The sequence below is a fragment of the Citrus sinensis genome, chromosome 9 (assembly GCF_022201045.2).
Source record: "Citrus sinensis cultivar Valencia sweet orange chromosome 9, DVS_A1.0, whole genome shotgun sequence".
NCBI lineage: Eukaryota > Viridiplantae > Streptophyta > Magnoliopsida > Sapindales > Rutaceae > Citrus > Citrus sinensis.
In genome coordinates this window covers 9,300,878-9,320,157 of record NC_068564.1, presented here as the reverse complement: position 1 = coordinate 9,320,157, position 19,280 = coordinate 9,300,878, and positions in this window count along the sequence as shown.

The following is a 19,280-nucleotide window of genomic DNA, read 5'->3' as shown; positions in this document are numbered from 1 at the left end:
ACTCGAACATGAGGGGACGACGTCAAAACAACAATGTAGTGAATGAAGAAACAATAAACAACCACATATTTCCTATTATATAGGCAAATATACCATCTGACCATGAACATATCCAGTGACCGATTCGGGGAGCCAAAAAACATATCTCAATTGTTGATCTAGGCAAGAGATGTCTCAATTGCAATTGTATGCAAGAGAATTTTAACGTATGTTTATTGCATTTTAAATTTAATTCACTTTAATACTTAAGCATACTAAATCCTTTCAGTACGCCAAAATTGCATAATCTCTTTATATATTCACATATTATAATATCCCACACATACTATACCATTGGTCGATGAGTGAATCACATAAAAAGAGAAAATTAAATCTTCCTATGACAATCATGTCCACTAATCCATAATAATCACTTTCCTAGTCATGTTTCATAGATTGAATCATGTCAAGGACATAGATAACATGTTAAAATAGTAGACACCAGTCTGCGACTTCAAAAACATAGTTGATAGTCATAAGGATACCAAGGTTGACTTATAGAAAGTCATATGGAATTTACACAATAAGGAAGAAGAGAGATTCTCTCATTTTCCATTTTGGTCATCAAGCATGTGTTGTATGATACACGCGCTACAATTAATCTTCTATTTTAGGGTGTATGTCTCATTAATCCAATTCACTGTACAGATCTTAGTCCAATTGCTCTTCTACAACGTTTGACTTGAGTTCTTAAAGTGAACGCTCTCGTTTAGTGCCAAAATAAGATCTCACATCTGGCTTTAATTAGATCTACATTATGGTAGGGTATATCATAGTCGATATATGAGAAATATCGTTTAGAACCTCATCTTAATTCTAGTCAAGGCAACAAAATTTATAGAATAACCCTTTTTTTTTTTACTTTGAAATAAGCACATTGTCTCATTATTCTACTTGTCTCATCTCAGCATGCTCCTAGAGCAACTGAGGCGACCGCTTGTGTAAGAAAGCTAGTCATGATCTGATGACATACTCTCATATGTGTGTAATTATGCCTTTCACAAAATAAATTGAAATAAGAGAACTTTAAACATCATTACATTTCAAAACAATTCATATAACAAAGATGTTCACAAAAATAAATACATCTTAACAATGTACAATCTACGTGCCCCAATGATCTAGCCTGAGAGGCGAATACATCATTCGTTATAGTTTCGGTAAGTGGATTATCTATTTTGCTATGTGTAGATATATATTGTATGACTACTTCTTTCTTTAAAATGTCTTTTATAAAATTGTATTTAGTCTCAATGTATTTCGAATTGCTGTGGTATTTAGCATCCTTATGAAAGAGATAGTAGCTTGATTGTCACAGTAGACAATTACTAGATTAGCATTGTGAATTAATATTATTCTTTAAGTCCTTCATAAATCTCTTAAGCCACATAGCTTCTTGCACTGCAGTAAAGCATGTAATATACTCGGCTTCCATCATCGATAAAGCCATACATGTTTGCTTCTTGCTACTCCATGTAGTTGCTCCTCTGTTTAGCAAAAATGCATATATTGAGGTCAATTTGCACTCATCCAGGTTACCACCCCAATCGGCATCTGAATATCTAATAAGTTACAAACCACCTCCTTGATAGCATAAAGAATAAGTTACGATGCCTTTGAGATATGCTAAAATCCTCTTGATAGTACTCTAATGCTTTTGACTAGAATTAGACCGGTATCTACTCACCAGTCCTACAACATAACTGATATAAGACCTTGTACACATCATGGCATACATAAGTCTTCCAATGGAATTTGCTTAAGGAATTCTAGCCATTCTTTCCTTTTCTTGAGGAGTCTTGGAGCACATATTGAGACTAAGAGATTATCCTTCGGCTATGGAGTCTCCATTGGCTTACAATTAGACATGTTGAATCTTTTAAAGATCTTTTTAATGTAATACTATTGTAACTGTGTTAAAAGCTTCCTTGAGCGATTCCTGAAAATTTGGACTCCTGAGATATAAGTTGCTTCACCTATATCTTTCATGTCAAAATTTTAGTATAGTTAATCTTTAAGAGTTTTGACAAACTCTTTACTATTTATAGCCAATAGTATATTGTTCACATCTAAAGACAATAAAACAAAAACGTCTTCAGACCTCTTAATGTATACACAATGGTCTTCTTCAACTATCATGAAGTCATAAGAAACTATAGCCTAATGGAATTTAAGGTTCCATTGTCTAGAGGATTGCGCCCCTCACCAAGGCTATGTCCTACCCATTTTTTTGGCATTTTTCCGCTGGGGCTTTTGGCACCCCGACCTTCGGGGGCTTATTTTTGGGCGCGGCTGTGCCCGCGACTCCCTGCGGGCACACCGAGGCCCCTTGCAAAACCTCGCCCCATTCCGAGTTCGGCAGACGAACTTCGCCCGCGCCCCCTGGTAACTCTATGAAATAAGAGTTATCATGGCACTTTTAGGCTTAAATCAATACTACTTAGAGAGTAAATGATGTGTTTCTATTATATTTTTGTTACATTTTGTATAAATAATCATTTTAGTCAGTCTTAATAAGTTTTGCTTGATTTAAAGTAATTTGTGCTCAAATTGTGTGCATAATTGTAGGTTTCCAGAAGCTTATAATTAATGGAAGGAATGTTGATGCAATAGACTTGCAAAAATGAGGAAGAACTTAGCTACAAAAGAATTGAAATAAATCTGGAGCAGTGCAGTTGCTGTAGTCGTTGCTGTAGCAACCATTGCTGTAGCCGTTGCTATAGCAATCCTGGAACAACGACAGAGAAAATTCTGTGTGGGATAACTGCAGAATTGTGATCTGCAATTTCCTAATCTGACTTATGTGCGCCCTAGGGTTCCGTTTACCCTAATTTTTAACTATAAAAGAAGCACACATCATAAGGAAAAAGGAGAGCCGTCACCCAAGGAAAAAAACACAAAGAAACAAAAGAAAAACAAGATTCAAGAGAAAGATTAAGGGTTGCACAAGAGGAGAATTTGCAGAAATCAATTGGAAGCTCAATCCTTTTTATTTTCTCGTTTTCTATTTATTTATGGGATGTGTTTCATGACTGAAACTTTGTTCTTTATTTTTCTTTTACAAACCATGAACTAAATTTATTTGTGGTTGAGTGATAAACAATCTTGATGGTTTATTGACTGAATATATATGTTGCTGCATGTTTGCTGTAGCAGTTTGTTTTGATAGTATTTATTTTTATTCATTATTTCGGTTGATCACCCATTTAATATACAAGTTAGGAGAGAGCCGCAAAAGGGCCTATCTTGGTGGAATATATCAAAATAATACTTGATCTTAACTTGAGTTTCCCGGATTGAGTTTTACTTGAGTCCCAAAAGGGCCATGCTTGATTTAAGATTAGTGATGAACTAGACATAATGATTCACCTTGTAGGGTAAATAGAACCTAAGCGTGTAATGCTATATCTTATGTTGGCATAGCAACTGATCACTGTTAGGTTGCATATAGATATAAGATATCCAACATGCGACGACTGAGGATACATAAGGATTCTACCCAGTGCTGTAGCAAATACTACAGCAACCGAGCCAACCATTAGAAAATAGTCAAGACCATTAAGAGAGTTTATTCACTCAACTACTATATATTCCCATTAGTTTTATCCTTGAGCTTGACGTGATAGTTTACTTTATTGCATTTTATTTACTATCGTTTTATTTTAATTAGTAAATTAGTTTCATCAATTGTTTATCTTAATTTAGACACAAAATCTGCACTGTTAAGATTGCTGTAGCAAGTCTAATAACATCAATCCCTGTGGAGACGATCTTGAATACTCATCACTTTATTACTTGTGTACATTTGCACATTGACACCAATAGCATTAGTATTTATACACCAACACCCCCCACCAAGGCTAAAGCCCACCCATTTTTTTGGCATTTTTCCGCTAGGGGCTTTTGGCACCCCGACCTTCGGGGGCTTATTTTTCGGGGTGGCTGTGCCCGCGACTCCCCACGGGCTCACTGAGGCCCCTCGCAAAGCCTCGTCCTATTCCGAGTCCAGTGGATGAACTTCACTCACGCCCCCCACCAAGGCTATAGCCCATCCGTTTTTTGGCCTTTTTCCACTAGGGGCTTTTGGCACCCCGGCCTTCGGGGGCTTATTTTTGGGTTCGGCTGTGCCTGCGACTCCCTGCGGGCACACCGAGGCCCTTCGCAAAGCCTCGCCTCATTCCGAGTCCGGCGGACGAACTTCGCCCGCGCCCCCCACCAAGGTTATAGCCCACCCGTTTTTTTGGCCTTTTTCTGCTTGGGGCTTTTGGTACCCCGACCTTCGGGCGGTTATTTTTGGGCATGACTGTGCCCGCGACTCCCCACGGGCACACCGAGGTCCCTCGCACAGTCTCGCTCTATTCCGAGTTCAGCGGACGAACTTTGCCCACGCCCCCCACCAAGGCTATAGCCCACCCGTCTTTTTGGCCATTTTCCGCTGGGAGATTTTGGCACACCGATCTTCGGGCGGTTATTTTTGGGCGCGGCTGTGCCCGGGACTCCCCGCGGGCACACCGAGGCCCCCCGCAAAGCCTCGCCCCATTCCGAGTCCGGCGGACGAACTTCGCCCGCGCCCCCCACCAAGGCTATAGCCTACCCACTTTTTTGGCCTCTTTCCGCTGGGGGCTTTTGGCAACCTGACCTTCGGGGGTTTATTTTTGTGCGCGGCTGTGATGCCCTGAAAATAATTGAGGAAATAAATTTTATCATAATTAAAAAGTTGTTATAAAAAGTAGATATGCAATTTTTGTTGAAGTAGTAAAACAAGTAAATCATTTAGAAAAATATTACTATTAGACAAACATGCAAATATCTCTAGTAATAATTCATCTTTGGATGTAGATCAAGGGATATAACTTATAAATCAAGATTCTCTACAATCGTTTTATCAAAATGAATTCTCCACACACCCTATGCTTAGTGGGAGCAAAAGGGTTAGAGAACCTACTTCCTAGCTTAAAGATTATTATGTTTATAACATAATAGAATCATTAGATGAGCTTAAAAATGATAAAAAGGAAATGAATTCATCATATTCATTTGAATGGTTGAAAGCTATTGAAGAAAAAATAATTTCGATTAATTGAAATGAAGTTTGGCAAATAACAAACCATCCACATGGAACAAAGGCTATAGGACGTAACTGGGTCCTCAAGAAAAAGTCCAAGTTTGATGGAACATTAAAAAGATATAAAGATAGGCATATAGCTAAGGGTTATACACAAAAATCCGGAATATACTATGTAGATATTTTTTCCCCAGTGACTAAACTTGTATCTTAGACCTTGAATTGTTAAAACTACATTCTTGAATGTGACCTTGAAGATACATTTATATGGAATAACCAGAAGGTTTTATTGAAAATAATCAAGAAAATAAAGTCTATCGGCTAAAAGAATCTATTTTATGGTCTCAAACAATCATCTTCTTAAAGGTATTTCATTTTTCACCAAGTAATACTAAGAGTTGGTTATGAAATAAATAAGCTTGATCATTGTGTATACGTTTGGAAAAGTGGGAGTAAAATTGCAATTTTATCACTATAAACAGCCTGTAAATTGTATTCATTATTTAAGTCTCTATCCCTATGAACTGAATTGAAAATACCTCCATGAGTTGAAGAATTTAAGTTCCTACCCATGTGAACTTAATTAAAATGCCCCATGAATTGAAGTTGTGATCCCTTAAATTGAATTCATTATTAAATTGCCCCCACAAACCAAATTTCTTTCTCCTTGATTATTTCACCAGTCCAATAAAAATTTATAATTTTATAAGCAGCGTGCAACAATCTCAAACTTGGTCTAAGAATGAAGTTTAATTTTTTTGAAAAAAAGAAAATGCTAGTAGAAGCTAGATAAATTTAGTACCAATTTTTGCACTTAATTTTAAAAAATATAACATCAATTACTCTGTTTCTATCAGCGCTTGTTATCATTTTGTTCACTTACAATTATTGGCATGGATTCCAGGATTTTCGATATTATCCTCAATACCAATGATAATTGCAATACATTATAATGCAACTTAACACCACCCCATTTTCAGAGAAGATCATTGATTTGAATGAAGACTCTGTTGTTGACTAAGACTATTGACTTGAATGATTTCTCAATCTTTCTTGAGCGTGCATTACCGCCTATATGCTTAAATTTCAACCCTCTGATTGTCTTGCCAACTGATCATCACAGAAGGGTCCTCTAAGTTAATAAGTTGCATGCAATGTCTTAAATTACAAGTCTCCCATCATCACTTCTCCTTACAGACACTTGATCGAACACTAAGCTAAATTCTTCAAACTCCCTGCTAATCTCAACATTTAATGTTCTGACTGAATTTTAAAGGACGATATAGGTTTCATTGTAATTAATTACAAGTTACTAATTAAGTATTTCTATTAAAAAAAGTATTTATTTCCAATAGAGAGCATCTGAATTTTTACAGCATTATGATCAGAACCATACTAGGTAATAGATATACAATAAGGTGGGTGAAGAAATAGAGGGAAGACACTCGCAAAAGGCAAAATTAAGTTTGATGAGCTCTAGATGCTTAACCAAAAAATAACAGAGATATTGCAGATTTATGTAATAGGAAAGATGACACATAAAAAGCATGGACAAACTCATTGGACAGAAACTAGTCTCGTTCTGAAATCAAACTAAATTTGGACAGTAGGCTCATCCAATTTCGAACGCCCGTTCCATGTATGTTTGAATTTAATTATTCTTATCCATTCCTTTTTTTATCTTTTGTTTGAGTGATTTTATTTTAATTAACATTATTTGAGAAAAGGCATAATTCTTTTATTTATCTATTTTGGATTGCATGCTCTTGCTCTAAAAGAAACCAAGGTTCCAATTGTCAAATTCCAAGAACTTGAGTACACCAGAAAATCTAATTATGTTTGTATTAATTATCTCCTAAACGCCAGGTGCACCTAAATTCTAAAGGATACAAATGAATTGAATTCGCTTGGGAATTTTTCCACCAATGAATCAATTCATCAGATAGCACTACTAGAAAAATGATCTTTACTGACACTTGGTTTGTGATACTTTATTACAAAGTATCAGTATTTGTATACATATGGGCCATTTTCCGTGTTTAACACATAAGTATCACAAATTAATGATACTATGGTGTCTGAAATTTGGACATGAGAAATCCCTGACACTAAAGTATTAGTAATAAAAATAAAATAATTCTAATCATGTAACGGATGGAATTCAAACCGGGAATCTCGAATATCGGAACATTTAAGTTTAAGAAAAAGACCATTGGTCTTTTTCTTGGTGATATTAAGGTATCAGTAAAAGAAAATAAAATTTGAATCTCGTTCCAAACTGATATTCGAACCTAGGACTTTTCAAAGCCAAAGCTTTTAAGTTTAAAATTGAAACTGTTTTGACTTTTTGTTAGTTATGCTACTGAATTAGTAGAATATTATATTTCTAATATAAAGAACATGAAATGTATTGAGTGCGCCTGAGTGAAAATTTTAGCGGGTTTTGGCTGAAATTTTACTAGTAAATAATATATTTTCAGTTAGAAATGGTATCGTTTCACTTACAAAAAATAAAGATAAGTAAAACGCATCGTTTTATCCTAACCCTAAGACCAAAATCGAAGCTAAGTTTTTTCTAAGTCATTCACTCATCATTCTTTCACCACTCGGTTCTCTTTCTCTGTCAAAGCTAAGTAAACCAAACCCTAAAATCATATCCTCCACTGTAATCAAACTTCACGTCGATCCCAACCAAGCCCAAAGCAGAGGAATTCATTTCTATCATGATTTGGCTCTCTCTCCACTGCGATAGATTCATTTATGAAGGTGCCATTTATTCATTTTTATTTATTTTTAATTATTATGTTTCCAATTTACAGTGCCTATTTTCCTCATGCATGTTGTTTTGTTGCGGTTTAACTATACAATGGGTTTTAAAATTCTTAGTTTTTTCTGTAATCTTGATTGTTTATAATTTGGGACCTGGGAAAACCTAACAGAGAGGTAAAGGTAACTGAAATTGAATTATTGTACTAGAGTTTTTAACTAAGAGTAGTTTTATAAGTGTCTGATTCAAATCAGTTTTCTTTCCTCTCTTTCTTTAGTTGTCATGTCACTGGACTTTGAATTTCATGTACACTTTAACTGGAATTGATTGATACAATGTCAATGCAGATTTGGGTTTTTCTCCTTTTCCCCATTTCTCGAAATTGCATTTTAAATTTTGCATGATGCTTTTAATTTTGGGCCTAACTTGTTCCATTTAATTAGCATCCGATAAAGATACATATTCAATTCAGGTCAATTCATCAATCCTTTCCCTGTAATGCACTTGCTAGACTTAGTATAAATGCAATATCTTACATGCAAACCCTTCAACAACAACAAGTATTGTCCTTGATTTTTTTTTATGTGATTTCCCTTGTACAGCTCTTTGACATAGTAATTAACAATCTCTCACTTTTGAAGAATCACAAAAGTTTACGGTGTAAGGCTGTCTTCATTTGGTAATTCTTTTAAATCACTCACTTTCTTTCAGTTTCTATTATCGTTTTGTTATTAGTTTTACTTGTACTGACATGTTTTAAATATTGACATGCATGGTTTTACTTTCATTTTTGTTGCATAGACTCTTCTGGAATAAAATTTTTTGTTCTAATATATACTTTTGTTTGTTCTAATATGAAAATGAAATTTTGAAAAATGTGGATGTGGCATGTTTTGTTGGCTTGTTGAATGTGTACATGTAAGTTAGATTTGCTGGCTTGGTAAATGTGTACATGTATGCTTTGTTGGCTGTTGAATGTGTACATGTATGCTCTGTTGGGTTGTTGAATGCTTACATATATTTAAGTGACTCTACACAAATAGAATTTAGATTTATTTTGCAATTTATATTTTTTAATTTAAACCTAAAAGATTGGAGTTATTTGTGCAATTTAAGTAAACTTATTAAACTAACAACATCTAACAAATGAACAGGTAACAATACATATTATGGAAAAAAACTTGGATGTTCTGTGATAGATTGTCTGATGAGTATAGTGATGGGGTTGATGATTTCTTGGAGTTTGCCATTCTTAATTATGAAAATAGAATGTCAATTAGATGTCCTTGTACCACTTGTTGTAATATGGAGTTTTTGAGTCCTCAACAAGTGAGGCCACATCTATTTAAAAAACATTTTATAGAAAACTATTTAGTTTGGAATTGGCACAGTGAGGTGGACCGGAAACCTACCTCTGTAAAATGCCAAGACCAGCCACAAAATCAACGTTTTAGATGTCCAAATTATAGTTATGTAGATGACATGGTTCATGATGCTTTTGAGTATTGTGATAAAGATCCTAGTTCTTTTAAGAATGTGCTTGAAGATGCTGAAAAACCCCTATATCCGGGTTCAAAGCATTCAAAGTTATCGAATCTAATGAAACTGTACAATTTAAAAGGACTTTATGGCTGGTCTGATTGTGGGTTTTCAGTTTTATTGGAAGTGCTTAATGAGATATTGCCAAATGATAATAGTTTGCCTAAGTCCATGTATGAGGCCAGAAAAATAATGAAGTTATTAGGCTTAGATTATGAGAAAATACATGCATGTCGAAATGATTGCATTCTTTATAGGAATGAGTTCGAGAATCTTAGTGAATGGCCAAGGTGTGGAGCATCTAGGTGGCAAATAAAAAAAGATGGATAAAAAAAAATTAGAAAGGGGGTCCCTAAAAAGGTGTTATGGTATTTTCCTATAATTCCTAGATTGAAAAGAATGTTTCAATCACCACAAACTGCTGAGAACTTAACATGGCATGAAAATAAAAGAATTGGAGATAGCAAGCTTCGCCACCCAGCAGATTCACCAGCTTGGCAGTTAATTGACAAGAAATGGCCTAATTTTGCCCAAGAGCCGAGAAATCTTCGGTTCGCTTTATCATCTGATGGGATTAACCCACATAGCACACTTAGCACTACTTATAGTTATTGGCCTGTTACATTGATAACATATAATCTTCCTCCGTGGCTGTGTATGAAGAGGAAGTTTATGATGTTGTCTCTACTGATATCTGGCCCTAAACAGCCTAGAAATGACATAGATGTATACCTAGCACCATTGATTGAGGACTTAAAAACCCTATGGGATGTAGGTGTCGATGTGTTTGATGCTTATAGGAAACAAACTTCTAATTTATAAGCTGTGTTGATGTGGACAATTAGTGATTTTTCAGCTTATGGAAACCTGTCTCGGTGTACTAATAAAGGGTATTATGGTTGTCCAGTTTGTGGGATAAACACATGTGCATGGTGGCTACCTCATAGTCGGAAAATGTCATATATGGGTCATAGGCTGTTTATTGAAAATTCTCCTAGGCCTTTGTCTGGTACAAAGATCTTAAACTTGGTGGCTGACATTGACACCAAGTTTGGGAAAAAGGTCTAAAAAAAGCGAAAACGGGGTGAGGTTGAGGGTCATAATAAGGGTAAAGATGAGGGTAACAATAAGGGTATAGGTGAGGGTGAGGGTGAGGTTGAGGGTAAGGGTGAGGGTGAGGGAGATAGTGAGATTGAAGGTGAGGGTGAGAGTAATGGGGATGTAGAATATTGATTTAGAATATTGGGAACATTTGTTAGTTCGCCATCAACTAGATGTGATTCATATTGAGAAAAATGTATGCGAGAGCATCTATGGCACATTACTCCATCAACCGGGTAAAACAAAAGATGGAATTAATGCTAGAAAAGATCTTACACATCCAGAGCTTAGAGAAAAAAATTAACAAAGCATTTATTGTATTAGCTCCTGATGAACAAAACAAAGTCCTGCCCCCTGCCCCGTACACTTTAAGTAAGAAGGAAAAAAAATGTTCTGTGAAACCTTGCAAAGTGTCAAAGTTCCTGATGGCTATTGTTCTAATTGTAGAAATATTATTTCAATGGATGATTGTTGTCTTCACGGGCTTAAGTCTCATGATTGTCATACCTTGATGCAACAACTACTACCATTAGCAATTCGAAATTGTTTACCTCAAAATGTCAGATCTGTCATAATCAGGTTGTGCCTCTTCTTTAATTCTTTGTGTTCTAAGGTAGTAGAGCCCAATTCTATAGACCAATTGCAAAAAGAACTTACAATCACCTTATACAATTTAAAACAATCTTTCCTACCTGCCTTCTTCGATATAATGGTCCGTTTAACAGTCCATCTCGTTGAAGAAGTTAGATTATGTGGCCCGGTTTACCTTCGATGGATGTATCCATTTGAGAGAGAAATGAAACCTATAAAGGGTTATGTACGCAACCGATACCGTCCTGAAGGTTGCATTGCAGAGTGCTATATTGCTGAGGAAGCACTTGAATTTTGTACTGAATACCTTTCAAATTGTAATTCAATCGGACTACCTACTGATTGTCTAATTGATTTTACAGTTGAAAGGCCACTCGGAAGTGCAAATATTAAAGTGGTTGATGGCCCTACATTGGCGCAAGTGCACCGATGTGTTTGGTGAACACCCCTGAGATTCAACCATACATAGAGTATGTGACTGAAAATTTGAACCTTTTTTGTTAATTTTTTTCAATTTTATTAATTTTGTTGGTATAATTTTAGGGAGCATTTGGCCTTATTGCAATCAACACACCCTCGTCAATTAAAAAAGCCTTTATGGTTGCCAACCGAGCACTCCCGTATGTTTGCTGATTGGCTGAAACAAAAGGTTAGATTAACTTCATTAGATCTAATAAAAGTATCCAAGTAAAGGCACACAAACTTTTCTCGTTCAACTAATTATTGTGATTTTATTAATTGAACAATAGGTAACAATTGATAAAGCAAATAATGTAGCGGTTGACGAAAAAGTATGGTGGCTGGCAAACAAACCCCGCTCAAGCGTGGTTACATATGATGGCTACTGTATTAATGGTTTTAATTTTGCTACGAGAGATCGGGATAGCAACCGCATAACACAAAATAATGGCGTTTATGTGGTTGCTAACACTTTACAGATTTCAAGTTCGAAAGACAAAAATCCTCATTATGGGGATATGCCTTTTTATGGGGTTGTCAGTGAAATTTAGCAGCTTGATTATCTGGGGGTTAAGAACGTACTTTTCAAGTACGATTGGGTAGATGATAGAGGGGTTAATGTTGATGAGTTAGGGTTCACTGTAGTCAATTTAGATCGAATAGGCTACAAATCTGACTGTTTCATTCTAGCTGGTCATGCAAAGCAAGTGTTTTATGTGAAAGATCAGTTAGATAATAGTAAATCAGTTGTTTGTTCAGTGAGCTCAAAATGTAATTATTCATATGAGGCCTTGTGTGATGGCATCGATGAGTATGCACCATTATCCAACAATTTTCCAGAATGTAAGTTAGGTTTGGGTGATGAGGAGTTTGTGTAAGATTAGTTGTTGATGTTTTTCTTGTAAATATTGGTGCGGAAAATGAATAATCCAACTACTATGCCTCATTACCACTACTTCCCGTAAGTCACCAACTAATTTGTTTTTTATTATTTTATTATTATATTGGGATATTAGATTGGTATCTGGTGCACTCATCCACTTTTATGTATTTGCAGGTTTGTTGGAGACATGGCAGAAAAAGAGGAGCCAACATATGATCCAGATCTAGAAGGAAAACCAAGACGAAACCTTACAAAGAAGAAAGACCTGCAGAGAGGAGCTAGTGACCAGACTGAGGTTATGTACAATTCCTACGGAGTTTCAGTTGGGAAAAGGAGAAATGATCTGAGGAACTACATTGGGGTGATTGTACGGGAAAGAGTTCCAATTACATATGATGATTGGAGGAAAGTGCCATTAGACATCAAGTAGACATTATGGACTCATTTTCAGGAAAAGTTTAAGTTGAGTCTTAATGCGAAAACCCAAGTGTTCAAGTGGATGGGAATTGCATTAAGGAGCTTTAGATGTAAGTTGGCCAATAAATATATTCTGTCCAATACAAACAACTTGAGTTCACTGAAAAAGCCTCCTCTTGAGTATGAAGGCATTAGAAAAGAGGACTAGAAGAGCTTTGTTGATAAGATTTTATCTGAAGACTTTTAGGTATGTTTAAAATTCTGTTAGTTAGATAATATTATTGAGTTCCTGTAACCATTTTAATCAATATCCACTTTGTGCAGGAAAAAAGTAAGGCAGCAAAGGAAAAAAGAGCAAAGAATATGTGCAATCATCACTTGGGCAGCACAGGATATGCTGGGCTGTTGCATAAAAGAGTAAGTATAATAACCACTCTATACAAACTTATGACATTTTCAATACAAATAATAAGATGATTCATAGCAGTTTTTAATTCAATTTTTGTTGAATTATTACAGTAGTTGGACCTCGGAGTTACTGAGCGCGAGATTGACCGCAGTGAAGCCTGGTTATTGGCTCACAGGAGAAAAGATAGAACTTATACACCTGAAGTGCAGCAAGTGGCTGAGAGAATTGTAAGTTTCCACCACCACTGTCATTATTTAACTTATTTGTTTTTTTATTCCTAATTTTGATCAAATATTTTTGTATTTATTTTGTAGAGTGAGCTAAGAAGTCAAGTTGAACAGGGAACGTTCTAATCCCAAGGACCGAATGATATCCTAGGTGAAGCACTTCAAAAGAAGCCAAATGGAAGCCGGGTGCAAGGATTGGGTTAATTTATCACCCTATCCATGTATTTCAATGTTCCTGACCCCACAGAGTTGGCGCGAGAACGGAGAATGTATCAAGAGAGTTTTTAGTTTATGCAAGCTCAATTAGATCAAATGAATGCAAGGATAAACGCCTGCAACAACACTGAAGTTGGCAGTTCCAACTTTCCTAACTCCAAAGGTGGTTGCAGTGTAAAGATGGAGATAGATCGTCGATCACCTAGCAAAGTTACTCCAAAGTCAATGACTAACAACCCCAAAGCAACTCCAAAGTCAGTGACCAACAACCCCAAAGCTACCCCAAGTTGGTGACCAAAGTTACTCCAAAGTCAGTGACTAATGACCCCACTGTTTATCCAAAACCTAACAAAAACATCAACACACCTCCTCTGCCATCCCCTACACAGAATCCACCCCCAGTAGATTGTGAAGCCACTTCAAAAATCACCCCAAGAAGATCTCCAAGATTAACTCCTTCAAAGAGAAAAATGGATGGCCGAAAGTCTCCTACAAATGCCGTGGTATATCTGTATGAACAGAAACGAACAACAAAGGAACTCGTTGTTGTAAAACCAGTGACAGCAAGGAAACTGGTTCTGAGAAAAAATACTAGTGGAGCTGTGAAAACAAGAAAAGAGAACAAAAGTTCACAAATGAACATCTTTTCTTTGATGATTGAGAGCTCCCTGCCACGGACGATTATGATTGCCCATGATTTGAAGACTTTTAGTGTCTACTGGGAGAGTAGATTGGACAACCAAATTTGCAATGAAGTTATTGAGTTTACAGAGCTCTCAAATTCTATTTTGGAGATATGGATCAAGTAAGAAATAAAAAACTTGATTTATGTTTTTCTGATTTTACAAACTGTCATTAATTTATTTCTTATATTCATGTCATGAAAGTTTCTTTTTTTAATAGACACTTGTATGAAGAGATGGATAATGGCAGTGGTGTTATTCCAATTCAATTTGGATGCATAGCTAAGTTACAGTCAAGTCAAGCAAGCTACCCAAATAGGTATTCTTATATTTCAGACCTTTTGGACAAGATTCAAATAGCCCAAATAATTGTCTTCCCATATAACCCAGGGTATAGTTTATTTATTTTTTGTCTATTTTATTTTTTAGCATAAATGATTTAAATTTATCTTGTAATCTGTTTTTCTTTTTACTTATTTGTTTAGTGGCCACTGGGTGCTAGTAGCAATTGATATGGTGAGGTGAAAAATTTATTATCTTGATCCATTAGGTGATAATCCTGATGATGAGTTGAAGCAAATGGTGAATGAGTAAGTTTAATTAATTCTTTGTTAATTTTTTATGTTGTAGATTAATTTGTTGCATCTGTTATTTATTATTTATAGTGGGATAACAATGCATCAAGTGAAGAGTAATAAAAAGAAGGCTGTGCAGTGGGTCTCTGTGAAGGTATTAATGGAACAAAGTTATGATTTCCATTGTTACTTCATCAGTATATTTGAAACTAAGTTTTTTTTTTTAGTGTCCGAAACAACCTGGAACCTTTGAATGTGGTTACTATGTGATGAAGTACATCTAGGATATTGTTCGCGATTTGTGCATTCTTGAAAACAATGTGAGTTTCTCCAGAACTTGTTTAATATTTTTTCGAAGAATGCATTGTGAAATGAATTTTCTTAAGTGAATTGTGAAGATGGTTAATGGGTGAACAGTTTGCTGCTTTATGCTTGAAACTAGCAATATAATCATATCTTGTGCTAGGGATAAGAGGAAGTGTTGTGTATGTTTAGGATAATCACATACACTTTATTTGCCATATTTATTATAAGTAAAAGCTATAGTGCTATATACATTTTACTGAATGCATTCAACATGTTTGAAAAAATTGATGCCAATTTTTAGTGTGTTTTACTATGTATTTTAGGCACTTTAGTGTAAACTAAAATTACTAGAGCTGTTGTATGTACAAATAGAGTGCATATAAATCTCAGTGTTCAGTGTTAAAATATTATTGAGCAATGATTGGAGCTGCTGCATATACAAATAGAAGGCATATAAATCATAGTGCTGAGTGTTAGAAGTAATATTGAGTAAAGCAAATAATATATTATAAATTATCAGCTGCTTAGACAGCTTTCGTAACCGTTGTTTGCTATGGTGATACAATTTATTTGCATGTTCTTCAGTTTTGATGTTAATCGTAACAAACTAAAAAATATATGTTTTTATTGTGTTGTTTTATTTTAGGACAGATTCTAAAATATATGAATACATTTTTTTGCTTCATTTTTTAATTTCAAGGGTTGTGATGAGTACATTATGGACGATCTTTCGCAACTTTGCGATCAGTGGGCCATGTATGTTGCAAAGTTACTGTAGCATACAATAATGAGATAAATTATATTTTTGCTTGTAAATATCAAAGAATTGATTTTTGCAGCATAGTAGCTAATTGATTCTATATACTGAAATTATAGGTGGGAAAGGTGAAGAGAAAGGCAAAAGTCAAAGAGTAGATGTACTGATTGTTTCTTGCAAATTGTCATTATGTGTTCATGTAAATATTTGACATGTTTTCAAACAATATTTTAGATATTGTATTATTATTTTATTTGATACCTATTTAAATGTTAGTAGGAATATTATATACTTATATTTAATTATTCAAATTCGTACTTTAGTTTAATTTAAATAGATTTTCTTTGAATACCATTATTTGATTGGCAAAACTAAAAGAATAATAAAAATAATAGAGTAACAACAATAATGTCAGCATCTTTTCTTTGAAGCCATTGACGCTAAAAAATATTTCAGCGTCATAATATTAGTGATGCTATAGTATTACAAATTGCTAACACTGAAGTATTAGTATCCGTTCATTCTATCATGTCATCTCCCCAGTGTAAAACAAACTATTGACGTGTAATAATTGTTAGTAAATACTATCACTATAGTGTCATAATATTTGTGATACTATGGTGAAAGTAACTTTTAACAAGCGATCATTATCAGTAATTACTAATACCATAGTGTCATAAATCTGGTAATACTATAGTAATAGTAATCACTAACACCACTTACAAGTGTCACTATTTTTCTGACTCCCAGATTACTGACACAATTAACAAGTGTCAGTAAAAATAATTTCTGACACTATTCTAAAGTCAATAAAGACCATTTTTCTAGTAGTGTAGTAAAATACTTCATCTATAAAAGAAACTACAGATTTTCATGATGTTTTAAATAAAATTATATAACAAGAACCAAGCAACATAAGCAAGAGGCAAACTTGTTATGAATCTCCCATTAAACGCTAGAGATCTCATAATTATTTAAAGATGTTTCCTCCATTAGGTGTATTCGTCTCAAAATGTTCGACGTGCTTGTCTCTACAATAATAATCCCATCCATGACCATTTTCTGATTATAAGATGTTATGTAAAAAGTTAGATATTCTGACATTTATCAAAATAAAAAGTTAGATATTCTGACCTTTAGCAGAATGGCAAAATATCTGAACGTCAAATAATCATATTTAAGTTTTTTTATTTATTAAAACAAATAAGATATTACTTATATTGAAACGACCCACCCCGAAACTCCAGGGTGAGTCTATCTAATATTGTCTAACTAAACTAATGATAAATGTAATATCTAAGGATTCTACCCAAAATTTTTTTGGCAAAGTTGCCTCTACAATTATAACATTCCTAGACTTGCAATTTATAAAATTAACACTCCCAAAAATAGTTCAATATTCAACCAACCTCCATAACCAACTTCCTCAATCAACATACCAAATATCACCCAAACATTCTAATGTCACAATACAATAGAGTATCCTTAATCACAAATATGTAATAAATTATACAATTCAAAATATCTCAACCAAAAATCTATGATTCTTAACACCATCACGTGGCCATAATTTCAAAAACAGTTATTGTTGTTGGGTTGACTGATGTACCTACAAATCTCCTGTGTGGGAGGAAAAATATAATAAAAACGGAATAAGTATAAAAACTCAGTGAGCTCAGTGAGTGGATAATAACTTTTGAAAATAAACTTATTTCAAAATAATTTTATCATTTGAACAAATAATTTTTTCCGAAACACCATAAGAAAACTTAAATGAACTTATTAATTATAAAACATACGCTGACATAAACAAAATATATAATACCACATATAAATCAAGGAAATCATAATACACTGTAATCTCAAATACTGAATTATGAAAACTGTCACCAAACAAGTACCCAGGGGAATACTTTTGTCATAGACGGACCTCGACGGACAGGCAATCATGAAACTGTCATGCCTTGGGGCTACAACGGGTAGACAGAGAAATGTCATCTCATATGTCTCATATCTCATATCCGGACCTCAACGAACAGGCAATGACGTACTATCTAAGTGCCGTCATGCCCCGCAGCTACACGGATAAACAGGGAAGTATCATCTCATATGTCTTCATCATATCTCATATCTGGATCTCAACGGACAGGCAATGATGTACTGTCTAAGTACCGTTATGCCCCAGAGCTACATAGATAGACGGGAATGTATCATCTCACATATCTCAACATATATCATCATATTTGTACATGCATAATCTGGTCCCCAAAGGATAAGACACCCAAGTACACAACCCAAAGCCTCTGTGTGTACTCAGATGGGCACCAAAGGCCTCTCATCTCATTTGTATCACAGTATCTGGAGGGGAATGGTACTATTTAATGATTTTAAAAACAAACATTATACTCATATTCATATACTTTTTAACCATACTTTAAATCACATCTTTCTTTTCATTATCACATCTAAATTCACTTTTATTATTTTCAAAACACTATTATGCTTCATTCAAAATCGATACGGAAAACCATTAACCAAACATTTTAACAAAATATCAAAGCGTGAATAGAATCCATTTCGAGAAAATCATTAAATCAGAATATTTAAAATACTTATTTCGTAAAAATGTTTTACTATGATAATTAACTATAAAAATAGACTTTATATATTCCCCTCATAATGACGACGCTGAAACTCGGCTATTGTCCACGTCTGTGGGTTGATTCTCGTTCGCGAATCCTCCTAATTCAAGGAAACAATATAATCATTTTCCATAAGTGTGAAGTACAACTATCTTTATGCCATAAAGCTCGAAATGAATATTTATCCGTAATAAACTATTCCCGAATGCATAAAATTACCAAAATACCCCTACAGGCCAAATTACCAAAGAGATTTTCTGATACTAGAGATAGGGCTTCCGTAGATAGCAGTAATCCAAGAAACCAGATGGTTATTATGAGAAACCCGTAGGTGAATAAATTGATTATGATTCCAAATAATCTCTACATCAAAAGTATCATTCCACAAGATCTAAATACCACCTGAAAACCCTTCGGCCTCCACACGATGAGATTTATTGAAACCACTTCATTTAATAAAAGCATAAGCTTTTAGGCCACTGATGCGAGGTTCCAACAAGACAACCATAGAGGGTTTGTAATTATTCACCAACATAGAAAAGGTACGGTGAAATAAAGGTGACGCTGCACCCTGGGTATTCCAAAACATGGTCTGTATAAACAT